General features: G+C 45.7%; 1 long non-coding RNA gene across 1 annotated transcript in view; it reads right to left on the bottom strand.

The window, feature by feature from the left end:
• Nucleotides 1-2,854: 2,854 nt before the first annotated feature.
• Nucleotides 2,855-13,302, bottom strand: part of LOC147915878 (uncharacterized) — a 170,514-nt gene continuing 160,066 nt past the window's right edge. Inside the window, exon 3 of the long non-coding RNA XR_015553847.1 lies at nucleotides 2,855-7,486. This is a non-coding gene — a long non-coding RNA (uncharacterized LOC147915878). The remainder of the gene's footprint in view (nucleotides 7,487-13,302) is intronic.

The following is a 13,302-nucleotide window of genomic DNA, read 5'->3' as shown; positions in this document are numbered from 1 at the left end:
ATAAAATTCAGTACCCTGCCTTTAGTCTATTACTATTACTAGCATTGCCGTGACACCTACGAATTGTTCATCACCTTATTTTGAGATTCTTGATCAACTTTGAAAGAACTGTAAAGACATGAAAAATTAAGTATTGAGGCTGAAAGAAAAAAGAATAAAGAAAATACATTTCATTAAACTTAGTTTAGAACAAACGATGCATTTTTCCAGCGAGTCATAATTACAAAATAGATAATCTGTCACAGTGTTTCCCTTTTACTATATTTGCCAGGACACTGGGAGTGGGTAAGTAACAGTGGGCCTCAGATAGCTCCACGAGCTGGAAGGAGAGAGGACAAGGGTGCATTTCACTGCGAAGGCTCAGATGTCACCATCCTCCTAGTGATGAGAACTACCAATGCCCTCAAAGGCACAAGGGGCAGCATTCTGCCTGTTAAGTGTGCATTAATCCAGAAATTGTTTGTTGATAACCAAATGCGTAGCAACCATATTTAAATTTCAAAACATTACAGTTAGATGTATTTGAATAAAGAAGGAAAGAAAAAGGGGGAACCAAAAGCTATTAAGTGGAGCTTTTAAAGTCATGGCTAGGTGCTATTGCAAAACAAACATGTCAGTCCTACCCAGGTAAAGGAGATAGAATACTCTAGTCTCTTCAGGAGTTGTACTTGGAATACGAAATAGGAATTTTGTTTAGGGTTTTTCAGGTGGGATGTTTTTAAAAATTTTTGCAAATATTATTTTCAATGCAATTGCTTTTGAACAGGGCAGTGGAGGAAGCCAAGTTAGGTTAACAGATCAACCATAGAAAATTCAAGGGGGTCTTTTGCGAGGTGAGAGGGAGTCTGTGGCTTTGCCATGTGGTTGTGTGGCTCCCTGGAGTTGCTTCGCCTGTTTTGCAGGGGTTTGTGGTGAATTCACCGACACTTTGGTGGCTGCAGGCTGAGGATGGCTCTCCAGCAGGCTCAGCCAGCTTGGCACGCTCTCAGCTCTGGGAAGTCCACACTGTTCTACAAAGAGCAGGTGATCGAGAAAGCTCAACACTGCAGGGCACATCGTGCAGCTGTGAGAGGTGGAATTCCCCTCGAAAGGATCGGCGCTGCTTTGAAAATAAATTCACCATTAAAATAGAAGGATTTCTGAAGCAGTAGACGAACACAGGGCTTGCTTGGTTTCAAACTAACTCTTTGTACTCATCTTTCGTTCCTCATTTAGCAGAATGTCTGCTTTTTCCAGAGAGGTAACACAAATAATCCTTGACATCTTTTCAAGGAAGAGAGTGAAATGTTGGAGCACTTATGCCATTGCATCTGCTTTCCATTCTCCCTGCATCTTGCCGCCATAATGCCTGCCAGGGAGGGACCTGGCTGCAGTTCAGGGGCTCTGTTTTGCTTCACGTTCAGTGTTTAGAAAGAGAGGGATGTGCTTCTCCCTGGAGAGAGGGTCCCTGCTTCTCCCCGAGGCTGGGGGGAGGTGGCACTGATGGCTGCTCGTCCCTCCTCTCTTTCTTCTCTCTTCCTGGGTCTCTGCTCTTCCCACGCCCCCTCCCCCTCCCTGGGAGTTAAGAATGGCCTTGCTTCTGTTCTTGCTCTTAATTTAAAGCCCTTCCTCTCCCTCGTGGAAAATATCTGATAATACTGTTTTCCCTGAGGGAGACTATTTATATACCTCCTAAACCGTTACACGCAGAGCAGGCGAGCCGGCGGAAACCTGCCTGGCTCCTTAGGTGGGGTCTCCCATCCTCTCCTGCAGGACCACAGACCCCTGCGCTCCGGCCCCTTCATCAGCTGTGGCTCCTCAAGGACTTGGCTCTCGGCCCTCATTACAGCTCATTTCAGCATTAAAGATGATCTGAATTCACCAGCTCTTCCCTTTCTAATAAATGCCATCCGTATCTATCCTCAGGAGCGACCAAGCCTCACGGAAAACTGGTTCAAACCACACGTGAAAGAATAATGGACTAGCTTCAAAGGCAAGTGAAAAACGGGGGTTTTATTAGCCAAATGCACCTTTGAATGAGAGGCTTCATTAAACACAGGCGTCTCATTTTCACGGCGCTGTTAAATCACCAATTGCCACTCTGAGATTAGTAAGTGTGATTATTTCAATTTTTTCAGGTGGGAATCCTGAGGGAGAGAAGAGACTGAAGACACCCACTGCATCCACGGCAGGGCTGCGGCTGATCTGGGGTGTATTTGGCTTCATAGAATTTGAAAACCAAAGATGCTTTTACATGTCTTCCCTGTGTGATTTGTCTGCAGTGACGTGTGCCACTCCTAAAAAGAACCTACTCTTTTTTTCATTTCCTTTAAAAGAAAGATATTTAATTTGGATTCAGATAATACCATTATAACTTCTAGCTAAAGCTGTCAAGCAAAAAGACAAACAGGTAATTAGAGGATGACAGGAGCCAGCGCAGAGCCAAATGGAGGGAAAGACAGGCGCACAGCGAGCGGCGAGAGCCACCACCTCACCCATTCGCAGCCTTTGCTATAATTACGTTTTGCTCTGGCTTTAAACCAGTGAAAGCACAAAGGAGACACTATGAAAGTCTTAATTCCCGCAAAAGAAAGCTCATCTTGTATAACAGCAAGTAGTGTGTACCAAAGTGGTACCTCAATTAACACTACCGCAAATTTTAATTTAGCTCTTAGTAGGAGCTTCAACAACCTTGCAAAAATAAAGCCAAAGAGAGTAGATGGCGTTCCCTTAAAAGTCCTTTAAAGCTCCCAAATAGCACTGCTTGCCACTGCTCTATTGGTTCATTTTCTCCCGCCTCCCATCTTCTCGACCCTTCCCCAACGCCCCAACCCCCATCCATGTCCCCCTCCCTTTCCCACCCCACCCATGCCTTATGAATGTGGCCTTCCTGAAAGGAGGCTGAGGGAGGACCACAGGCCAAGTCTTCCTCCCGCGGCAGAAGGAGAGGCGCTGTGGCCGCAGGTGTGCACAGGTGGAGCCCCGTGAGGTGCGCACGTGCGCACGCCCAGCGCACCCGGCTCCGCAGCGGCTTTGCGGCTTCAGCGGGATGCTCTTCCCCGCCTTCCAGGGGCCCCCACGCATCACCTCCGCTCCTGTCTGTACGCCACGAGAGGGCTAACGTTCGAATTAATGGCAGGAAGAGGAGCTTCGAGATCCCCTCAAGGAGCCTTTCAATTACAGCTACTGATTAGACCTCAGATTTCCTTACCACATAAAAAAGACTAAGGGTTCGCTCATGGGAGCCGTTGTGTTTTTTTTTCCTTTGGCCAGCCCGATGTTTTTAATTTTGCAGGACTGCATGACCAAGGGCCGCTGCTGCAGGAGCAGAGGCAGAGCATTCACGAGGCTCCTTCTCCTCCTGGGCCCTGCTCCTCCGTCGACCTGAGGAGGAGTGTGACCTCCGCACTGTTGTCTCTGCCCATGAACCAGGGTAATGACGGCCAGTCCCCTCACTCAGAGTCCTCACCTGCCGGAGCTGCTCTCACTGCCTGCCCCGTAAAGACGGAGCAGCCAGCTTGATCGAGATTCCACGTGTCTGTGTCCTCCTAGTTCAGGGTGCAACATTCTCTCTTTACAACTGGTTTAAAAGAAAGAATATCAAGACAGTTGTGTATCTTTTGTGACAATCGCTAGAACGAACTGCTATTTCTCTTTCTCTCTGGGTAAGTCTTGTAATGAGACTTCTCTGCACCCCGGCACATTTTTCTGGCTAAATTAATGCATCCTAGTCCTTGGAGGGCAGAAGTGTTAGAAACAGGGTTGTCAATGGGGCCAAATATTAGACCAACACTGTGGGCACAAACTAGTGAATTTGACCCGGAATAGAAAGTCAATGTTAATAATCCAGCTTTGTGACAGTCTCTCCAGGGCCTGAATGCTTTGGTTTGATTCCACACGGTTTATATTCGTGAAAAATCACCACCCTCTTCTAGTTTTGCTGTGCAGACCTGTTACACTCGCCTGAATAGCTAGTTGTTTAGATGGGCCACAGTGAGCTAGGAGGATTTAGGAGCGAAGGAACCAGTATCCCTGTCTTTGTAACTCATGATGCTGTAGGTAGGCTAGAAGAAATGAGAAGGACCATTTTTTTCCAGTGGCTTCTGGTTCCATCACATATAAAGAGACTATCACAATTTGCCATTCATTTCCTCTTCTTCTTTTGACTTTTACAGGCCAAATATACTAAGTTCAGGATATAAGATGGGAGAGTATTATTGTTGTCATTTTAGAGAGCAGGAAGCTGACAACACAGAGTAAATTAACGCAGCCAGGGTTGAATGAGTGAACTGCTACCTGAGGCCTCCTGGCTGCCAGACCTAAGAAAACAGTGGTTAAGAATAGAGACTCTGAAGTCAGGATACTTCACCTCAAATGCCGGCTTTCACGTTCTTAATAGCACGGGCTAGTCATTGCACCTCTCTGACCCTCAGTTTCCTCATCTATAAAAAGGGGATGTAATAGCTAATACCTCAGTGGGCTGTTGGAAGAGTTCAAAGAGATAAGTGTATGAACCTTTTAGAACAGGGTCAGTCTAATACACAGTGAACACCCGGTGAATATACTTGTATTATTATTTTTACCATTACTACCACTGTTGGTGAGGAAACTGAGGATCAGAACTTTTGAGGAATTTCCATAAGGAGGCCACACAATTAGAGACAAAATTAGAACCACAGCCAAGGCCATGTATTTTTTTTGTAGCTTTTTCACCCATTCTCTAGTGAGAGCTCATTTCTTTTCCAAATAGAAGTGTGAATTTCCTCTGAGCATTGATAATCAGTTTGGTCAGTTTCCTAAGAATATACATATTTTAAAGAAGGATTAGCTTGCAGAAGCAGCCAAATGGAGAGCTGGTCGGAGGATTCATCCTAGTACTGATTCAAACATAAATTTTAATGCGGCTGAATGCATCAGAGTACAAGGGCTCTGTTTAGCTGGGTACCAAGTAGTTCCAGCAAGTATTTTTCCGAAGGGGCACCCAGGCAGATCAGCTTGCGTTGCTCTAAGATGCTATACCATTGGAAACGAGGGAGTAGTCAGATTTGTCAGCAAACTTGCCTGCCATTCTAAATCCATCATTCCAGCAGTGCTCATAAAACAAGCTCCAGATTTATTTTCCACTTGGTGTTCTGCTCATTAATTATATTCATATCTGCTTCTTTGAAGTTATTGAGACTATTGGGAAATGTAAAAGAAAGCTGTATTGATTTCAGTCTTAATATCATTCCATCTGTCCTTCCTTCTCCTGTGAGCTCTCAGGCATGTTGAGTGACATGTGGGGGTGGGTGTAGTGTGTCGGGCACAGAGTAGGGCATTATCAACAGGGCCCAGGCTCCCCAGATCTGCAGCCTCTTTGGTGAGAGGGTTTAGATTTAGAAAGTCTGGATTGTATTCTACGAAAATCTCCAGTCTTTCCTTTCAAAATCAATTTCAGTTGTCAAAAAAAGGGGGGAGTGGTGGGGAGGCACTTTGAAATCATATAGCGTATTATTATCATCATTTTTTAAAAGCTTGTTACTATAATTTTTCTCCCAAGGGAGCTGAGTTGATTTACAACTCCACCTTCCTTATCTCAACATGTGGCTGAGTTCAGAAGGGAATTAAAATTGGGGGATTTTTTTTCCCTCCAGGAAAAACTGATAGACCATACCCCAACCTCATTTTCAAGTTCAGCAGGAACTTTTTTAGCCTCTCGACTTTACTTTAAAACTGCACATGCAGCAGCTAAGCCCCTGCCTCTCTCCAGATTCACGTCTGCCCTGGGTGCTTCAGAAGTAAGGCCTTCCCGGGAACAGCCTTCACGACCGTGGAGTATAGACTCGACACATGCAGGACACGCCGGGTAGACGTGGCTTCTGATTGAGGGCAGGGATTCTTATTTTATTTGTTCACTGTATCCCCAGCACCTAGAACTGTGCCTGGCTCAGAGCAGGTGCCAGTGGGTATTTGTGAAGTAAGTGAATGAACGGGGAGGTGACAGAGGGGGAGAGCTAGGAGCCTCCTGGGTTCAGACGGTACCCTGCTGCTCACGAGCTTCGTGGCCTGCTTTGCCTGCTTAGCAGCAGCATCAGCATCTGTAAAATGGGTGAAATGATGGTGCCTACTGCTCAGAGTGTCGGGAGGCCGTGCGTGGGGAAGACTTCATGCGCTTCTGAACATGTAAATTCTCCATACGTGGTTCATGTTTCTTCATCTTGTGAATACCCCAGATCTGGGTGCGAAGGTTCCCTTCGAGTCCAGATATTTGGGGCTCCTGAAGCACACTCTGTCTTCCCAAACTGTGCTTCACGCTAACACATAGGAAGTGACCCTCATCCTCTGTAAAGGGAAAGTCTCCCGTCTTCCCTGGCCTCTCAGCAGCGGTGGGAGCAGCCCCTTCTATGTCCCTGGCCAGGGCTCACGTTGCTCCTGGGCTAAGGGTCTGTGTCATGTCCTCCCAGGCACAGCAAAGAGAGAGGAAGAAACTGTTTTCAGCTTGGACAACTGATGGCCTGGGATTATTATTCTTTGGGTTCCAGGACACAGTGCTGCTGTTATTTCCAGAGAGCTCTGATTTATTTTCTCAGTGTTGAAAGCTCATGGCAGTACGGTCGTCTGAAACCTCATGGCAGCACATATATGAGACGATCATATTCCATTCTTGGTTCCCTCACACAGGGTGCGACTGTTGCAGAGAGGAAGTTTCAGAGGTAACGAGTCCCCTGTGACTCTAATGTGGTCAGTGGAACTGTCTTATGCAGGCTCGGCTCTGAGAAGGTGTTTGCTGGCTGAGACATAGGAGCTGCCATCCCAGCTGGCTGGTTTGCCCATCCCGGCCAGTATCCCACCTCTCACCAGGGCCAACATCTGATACGCCCGAAGAAGACAGAGCTTTCCTTTAGCTCTCTTTCCGTGAACCAAAAGAAGCATCCTTCTCCTTGCTCTCTGGCCCTTTCAGAATAGATTGTGGGGGTGAGACGTGGGTACAGCAAAAATCAGATGATGGAACCACTGTAGCACCCGTGCTGGGAATGGCCATGAAAAGAAGAGGAGGGTCTGATGACCTGGTCTGATAGGATCAGGGGGCGCAAAATGCCTAACAAGGGTGAAATGGGTTTCATAAATGAGTGAAGAAGGCAGGATGTGAGGCAAAAATACTTAGGGAGGGGTAGAGGCTGGGCGTCTTGCACAGTGAGCGTCTTGCCCAAAAGGGAACGCCACCACTGAACTTCAGCTCGTCGTACGTGGGAATGCAAGCCTAGTGTGGCCAGATCTTTTGATTTTTAAAGAGAAGCCAATAATCCAATTTTTTTCTGTGAAATCTCTGAAATTATCAACATTGACAACGTATTATTATTTTTCAGTTGTGTGCAGACCGAAGAATATATACCTCTGGAACTGCAGATTTCTCTAGATGACCATCCATTCTACAGTTATTTGCTGAGTGCCTACGATGTGCCTGGCACTGTGTCAGGAGCCAGCAGACAGAAAAACGCAGAAGGCTTGGCTCATGTTTTCAAATATCCTGTTAAGTGAAGGGAAGAGATGCAGAAACATGTAATAAATAAAAAGTCCTGGAATGGAGTGAAATGTTAACAATCAAGGGGACAGTGAAGGGAGGAACCATCTCAGTTTCCAAGGTGGGAGGTTGCCAGAAATCGTGAGGAGGGTTTTACCTCTGGAGACATGGTGGGGGTGGTGGTGGTGGTGGTGGCAGTGATGGAGGGCATTCATGTCGAGGGGACAGCTTACCAAAGGCATGCAGGTGGGACCCTGCACAGCATATCTGGAAAACCAGGAGTAGACTTGCTGGGCTGGTGTGCAGGGCAAATGCCAGGTGATGAGGCTGGCTCTGACAGCTGCAGTCTGACTTTTCTGGGTCTCAGGTTGACCCCAAAACGGCAGAACACACTTCTAGTTACCTCCAACACTACTGAGGCAGCAGGCAGCCTAAAGGACATTGGGGAAGCCACATGGATACGTGTGCCCTTCTCCATGTCCAGCCCACGTCTGTAGCCATTCTGTCTCTATCCCCCACCTGCGTCTCTCATCTCATGGTAACTGCATCCACCTGGCATCTGGGTACTCCAATACCACCCATACCCAGCATCTGTTTACACTTGGGTAGGAGAGCTGAATGGCAGCACACTGATTTCACCAACAGCAAAAATTCTCAGGTTAGGTAACTGGTTATCTTCCCCAAACTTTTTTTTAAATACACATCTGCCAAATTCCTATGGACATCCTTGATAATCTGTGATATGATTCAATTTTACTGTCCTATCTAAAGAAGCTTGTTTTTTGCTTTTTCAACGTCCTGCCTTTATCCTCCCACCCTGAGCTGTACAGGTCATCACACCACTATCCTGACTGAAATGGACAGAGAGCACCATTTCTCCCACCAGCTGTAGCTATGGGGCAGCACAGCATGACAGCTAAGCCTCCCACTCTGGATCTGGGTTCAGATCCCAGCTCCACATCTGACCTGCTGTGACAGTACGGGGCAGTTACTCTACTGTTATGGGTTGACATGTGTTCCCCCTTCCCCCCACAAAAATCCATTTGTTGCAGCTCTAACCCCTAGCACCTCAGAATGTGACTGTATTAGGAGATAAGACCTTTAAAGAGGTAATTAAGCTAAAATGAGGCCAGTAGGGTGGGCCCTAATCTAATCTGACCAGAGTCCTTATAGCAGAAGGAAATCTGGCCACACAGAGGGACACCACGGGTGTGCACCTACAGAGAGACCCCGTGAGGACATGGGAGGAGGCACCATCTGCAAGGCGAGGAGAGAGGCTTCAGGAGAAACCACCTTGCTCACTCCTTGATCTTCTTGATCTTGGACTTCCAGCCTCCAGAACTGTGAGAAAGCAAATTTCTGTTGTTTAAGCCACCTGGTCTGTGGTGTTTTGTTTTGGCAAACTAACACACCTCTCCATGTCTGTTTATCATGCAAAACCTCCGATGGCTTTTATAAAGGGTAAATGAGCTAATATAAGGAAAACACTTAGTACCTGACACACAGATGTATGTAAATGTTAGCTGTTGTTAACAGTAATATTATTATTTCTAATGGCCCCGAGTCAAAGAAAAGAACGGTCAGAACAACTATATCTTCAGCTGGCCCGTATCCTCCTCCAGTTCCATATTTGAAATGTGCAGTTTTTGTAGGAGGATGGAGTAGATAAGATGAAAAAGGTTAAGAAACATTTTAGCACATAGACATTCGTGAGTGTGGAATATTTATTTCTTCTTTGTATTAACTGCTACGTATAATTCTAGAATTTACTCCCAAATTGGTTAGAATAGGTTTCCTTTCTAGATTGAAGTAATAATGATCTCATTTGCCCCAACTCCAAAGCCCTTTGAAGTTAAACACTGAGCTAGAGGATGGCAGGCCCACTCAGCTGAGATTAGATCTTGTTTTAAACACTAGCTGCTCTGAGAATAATTTCCTTAATTAATATTCACAAGATATCATACACGTGAGACTATATTTTCATGTAACCTACTTGCATGTAATTGTTCTTCACTAAGGCTCTTCGCTGTGCTCTATCTCCCCTTTGTGTCAGTATTCGACAGAATCATTTCCATCTAAAAGCAGTGCTGAAGGGGGTGGGAAGTTCGGAGGTCTCCCCTTCTGTGTGAAATCTAGCACACGTGGGCTTTCATCTCATTTCTAAAGTTAATATTGTTTTGTGCTTATTCCTCTTCTTAACTGGACGCACATGGCTCCCAGACCGCCTCTGCTCTGGACTCGAGGCCCGGACGTTTTCAGGTGCTGCCCTCTGTTCATCTCATACCACCTGGCAAAGCGTTCATCAAAGCACCTACGGCGTCAGCTGGCCCAGGGGTCTCCAAGCCTCGCAGGAGCCACATCTGTGATCAGTGACAGCCTCTGGGGTTATCAGTGCCTGTCTGTGTCGGCAATCAAGTATGCTCACCTGAAGGGACTTCAGGTTATTCAGGAGTCAGCTTGCCCAGAGATCAGTGAAAGGAGTGAAAATGACTTGGAAAGAAATCTTTCTGCATGTCTAATTTCAAAGCCTTTACAAGTATTGCATACATTTCTGAGCAAATTGAAAAATTAGAAGTCTTCCTTTTAAATACATCTTTTAAAAAGTTTAAATAAATTTGCTCACAGCTTAAGATCTTCAACCAGTGACTTTGCTACATTGGCAAGCAAACTCCTCTTATAGTAAAAGAGCACCCCACCCCCCCACACACACACACTGGCAGAAATGTTTTTTGCTTGTTTGTTTTGTTTTTGTAGCTGCTTATTGTATATAATTTTTTAAAGAGTTGATACAATTCTACCATCAAGCAATCAATGGTTGAGCTAACCCTTATGACAAATTACATTTACTGTTATACAGGTGCAAAATACATGAATACTTACATATACAATGTATATGTTATATACTAAATATAGTATATACTATCTATGTATGTATATTCATACATCTCTATATGTATCTATCATCTACCTATTTACATATATTTCCCTCCCTAGATTCAGTAACTGCAAGACCAGATTTCTTTAATGCTGATAGAGTATAAAGACTTACATGGGGGGTACCAAATTCAAGATTTTTTGCTTGTCTTGCAATTTTCTGATTGCTATGTTCAGCTGGAGCATAATATCTGCTAATAATTCCCTCCTTGAACTCATTACCTATCTAGGAATTTGCCTGCATGGGGGACATGACCTAAGAACTGTTTCTGCGCCCCGGCTGAAGTTCCTCCCTGTCCACATCTGCGTTGTGCTCTGGCAGCTTGCCCATGCTTCTTGCTGCAGGGCCTTCCGAAGCCTCGCCATGTTAAGCCCTGGTCCCTTCTCTGTGACAGGATCTCCTACCATTCACCTGCATGGCCATTGAAGTAATCCTTCCATCATTTTCAGACCTGTCCAGGTAAGCATTCAAATATCTTGTGCAAGACAGTCTACAAAATAAGAAAATATGAAAGGTATGAACATTATTTGCTCAGCCTCACTCAACTGAGATTCAGTATGTCACCAATCAGATTGTCAAAGACTGGAAAGTTCGATAGCGCTGCATGGTGGCCAGTAGGAGGAACCGGGCGCTCTCCTCTATGCTGGGCAGAGTGTAAGTGGTGTGGCTCCAGTGGGAACCAATTCGGCAACGTCATGAGAACTATAACTGCACACATGCTTTGACCAGCAATCCCATTTCTAGGAATTTATCCTGTAGGCGTATTCTCCATGAGCTCAGTGATGTATTTAGATTATTTATTGCAGCATTATTGCAATGTTCAAGAATAAGGGACTGGCTAAATCAACTGGGGGGCGTCTGGCCGAAGGACTAAAATGCAGCTGCAGAGGAGAATGAAGAAGTTCTTTTCTGATATGGAGGATCTCAAAGATACTCCTATAAGGGAAAAAAGCAAGGGAAAAGTATCCACTATTTATGTGAAAAAGATGGACATGTGAGGGTGAGTGTGGGACACAATACAAAGACACAATTGCTGTGTGTGCACAGAGTGTTGCTGGAAGGCTTCTCGAGGAACTACCTGTATGTGCTCACTCATGCCCTGGGTGCCGGGCAGCTTTGGGACAAGAATGGGAAAGACACTGTCACTCTATATCCTTTGGTAACTGCTGGATTTTGAAATATATGAACGTATTACCTACCAAAAATACTAAGTGAAATAGAAATAAAACAAAACCATAAAAATCATGTGCTCATCTTGCGTGTTCATTTCCCTGATGCACAAATTAGTTGAAAAGTGGTAAAACTAGAGAAATTAGAGGAGAGAAGTCAAAATTGTTAAAGGACTTGAAGGAAATGGCTCTAAGAATTGGGATCATTTAGCTTCTGAAAGATTAGAACAGAGGAAGATTTAATGACAGTCCTGAAATACCAGTAAGTAAGTAGGGGGACAAAAAGTTGCTGTTCTCCTGTACTGGGTCTTTTTTTTTTTTTTTTTTTAAAGATTTTATTTATTTTATTTTTTTCCCCCCAAAGCCCCAGTGGATAGTTGTATGTCGTAGCTGCACATCCTTCTAGTTGCTGTATGCGGGACTCGGCCTCAGGATGAACGGAGAAGTGGTGCCTCAATGCGCACCCGGGATCCGAACCCGGGCCACCAGCATCGCAGCGCGCGCACTTAACCACCAAGCCACAGGGCCGGCCCAGTGTACTGGGTCTTAACATTACAGTTTTGAATGAGGAAAATACAGATGTGAAATTCCAAAGTGAGGTACCAGATCATCACTTGCATATTTTCTAAAGGAAAGAGAAAATTAGGAGTTGACTCTACAATTCTTGGATCCCTTCAGCCAGACTGAGGCCCAGGAGAGGACAGAGTGTGAAGGAGAGGAAGACGAAGTGTTTGTGAGGATCTTTCACTTCAGGAGAGCTGTTGGTCACTGTGATCCCCACTCACCCAAGGCAGGGGTTCTCTTCCTTCCCTGGACTTTACGAGGAGTTGCGGGGGCACCCGTGAGAGGACCTGGAGACTAAAGATGGGGTGGGCTTGGGTCTGGTCCTTGGGGAGAGGTAGGAGAGGAGAAGCCTGTTGAATGGCTATGATGGCACACTCAGGAGCGTGATGCTGACTTGGGAATGGGCTCACGTCTGATTTCTCAGAGTGAAGGATACAAGAGTGTTTCCCAGGGACCAGAGGTGGGCAAGAGGGCTGCAGGCCCATAAGGGGAAGGCTGCCAGAGGGTTGCAAGAGGGAGGTCCCCAGGGATGGGAATCTCAGAAGGGATGTCAGTCACCTGCTAGTGCCAGAGAGCACAAAGCCAGTGACCAAAGAAGGACTGCTCAACCCGCTTTCCTGGCCTATCTTGCCCCTCAGTCACATAGTTGGGTTGGAGTAAGTAGCTACGAGTAGGGGAGGGGGTGACCAGGGAGGTGAGCAGATGCCGCTCACATTCCCCTCTCCCCCAGGCTGGCGGCCTCCAGCCACAGGCCTGAGGAGAAGGAAGGGGAGGAGCAGTCTGGTCTTCAACTGAGAATCAAAGAGTTGATTATCATATTTGACTGGATACATTCTCTCTAATGATTAGATACTTTAGGATGGTTTGTTATTCCAGAGTGAGAAGAAAAGCCACCAGCCTGCTGAGTTTTCATCAAGTGCAGGGAGTAAGTTTTAAATGAGATGCAATTAAAGGAGACAGAAATTTTAAGCGAGTGACAGAATAAAGTTAAGTTTTGGTTCTCTACTGTGGGTCCTGTATCCAGTGCATTGGTGAGATTTATCTTCATAAAACCAATGGATCTGAATTTACAGTGCAGTCAAGGATGGATAGCCACCACCAAGAACTTTCTTGCTCTAAAATTTGCACAATATGAATTTGCTTACTATGGGAGA

The sequence above is a fragment of the Ceratotherium simum genome, chromosome 12, assembly GCF_057802395.1.
Source record: "Ceratotherium simum simum isolate JZ-2026a chromosome 12, ASM5780239v1, whole genome shotgun sequence".
NCBI lineage: Eukaryota > Metazoa > Chordata > Mammalia > Perissodactyla > Rhinocerotidae > Ceratotherium > Ceratotherium simum.
Note: the sequence above shows the minus strand (reverse complement) of the source record. Positions and strands in the feature narration are given on the sequence as shown.